The following is a 1,716-nucleotide window of genomic DNA, read 5'->3' as shown; positions in this document are numbered from 1 at the left end:
GTTATTCCTGTGTTATTAATGTGTTATTCCTGTGTTATTTCTGTGTTATTACTGCGTTATTACTGTGTTATTCCTGTTTTATTACTGAATTATTCCTGTGTTATTACTGTGTTATTCCTGTCTTATTACTGAACTATTACTGTTATTCCTGTGTTATGCCTTTGTTATTACAGTGTTTTTCCTGTGTTATTAATGTGTTATTCCTGTGTTATTTCTGTGTTATTACTGCGTTATTACTGTGTTATTCCTGTTTTATTACTGAATTATTCCTGTGTTATTACTGTGTTAGTCCTGTGTTATTCCTGAGTTATTTCTGTTATTCCTGTCTTATTTCTTTGTTATTACTGTGTTATTCCTGTGTTATTACTGTGTTATTAATGTGTTATTAACGTGTTATTGCTGTGTTATTACTGAACTATTACTGTTATTCCTGTGTTATGCCTTTGTTATTACAGTGTTTTTCCTGTGTTATTAATGTGTTATTCCTGTGTTATTTCTGTGTTATTACTGCGTTATTACTGTGTTATTCCTGTTTTATTACTGAATTATTCCTGTGTTATTACTGTGTTAGTCCTGTGTTATTACTGTGTTATTCCTGAGTTATTTCTTTGTTATTACTGTGTTATTACTGTTTTATTAATGTGTTATTAACGTGTTATTGCTGTGTTATTACTGCGTTATTACTGTGTTATTACTGTGTTATTACTGTGTTATTAATGTGTTATTAACGTGTTATTGCTGTGTTATTACTTGTTATTACTGTGTTAATCCTGTGTTATTACTGTGTTAGTCCTGTGTGATTTCTGTGTTATTACTGTGTTATTCGTGAGTTATTGCTGTTATTCCTGTGTTATTTATTTGTTATTACTGTGTTATTAATGTGTTATTACTGTGTTATTAACGTGTTATTACTGCGTTATTACTGTGTTATTACTGAGTGAATCCTGTGTTACAGTGTTATTCATGTGTTATTTCTGTTATTACTGTGTTATTCCTGTGTTATTATTGCGTTATTCCTGTGTTATTACTATGTTTTTCCTGTGTTATTTCTGTTATTACTGTGTTATTCCTGTTATTTCTGCTATTACTGAGTTATTCCTGTGTTATTTCTGTGTTAATCCTGAGTTATTAATGCGTTACTGTTAATCCTGTGTTAGTCCTGTGTGATTTCTGTGTTATTACTGTGTTATTCCTGTGTTATTACAGTGCTATTCCTGTGTTATTAATGTGTTATTACTGTGTTATTACTGTGTTGATTACTGTGTTATTCCTGTTTTATTACTGTTTTATTCGTGTGTTATTACTGTGTTAATCCGGTATTATTCCTGTGTTATTAATGCGTTATTACTGAATTATTACTGTGTTATTACTGTGGTATTACTGTGTTAATCCTGTATTATTCCTGTGTTATTAAAGCGTTATTACTGAATTATTACTGTGTTATTACTGTTTCAATCCTGTATTATTCCTCTGTTATTACTGATTTATTCCTGTTATTTCTGTTATTACTGTGTTATTCCTGTGTTATTATTGCGTTATTCCTGTGTTATTACTGTGTTATTCCTGTCTTATTACTGAACTATTACTGTTATTCCTGTGTTATGCCTTTGTTATTACAGTGTTTTTCCTGTGTTATTAATGTGTTATTCCTGTGTTATTTCTGTGTTATTACTGCGTTATTACTGTGTTATTCCTGTTTTATTACTGAATTATTCC

Source organism: Sinocyclocheilus anshuiensis, unplaced genomic scaffold (assembly GCF_001515605.1).
Source record: "Sinocyclocheilus anshuiensis isolate Anshui unplaced genomic scaffold, SAMN03320099.WGS_v1.1 scaffold438, whole genome shotgun sequence".
NCBI classification, from domain to species: domain Eukaryota; kingdom Metazoa; phylum Chordata; class Actinopteri; order Cypriniformes; family Cyprinidae; genus Sinocyclocheilus; species Sinocyclocheilus anshuiensis.
The sequence above is the reverse complement of the archived record's forward strand: the minus strand, read 5'-3'. Positions refer to the sequence as shown.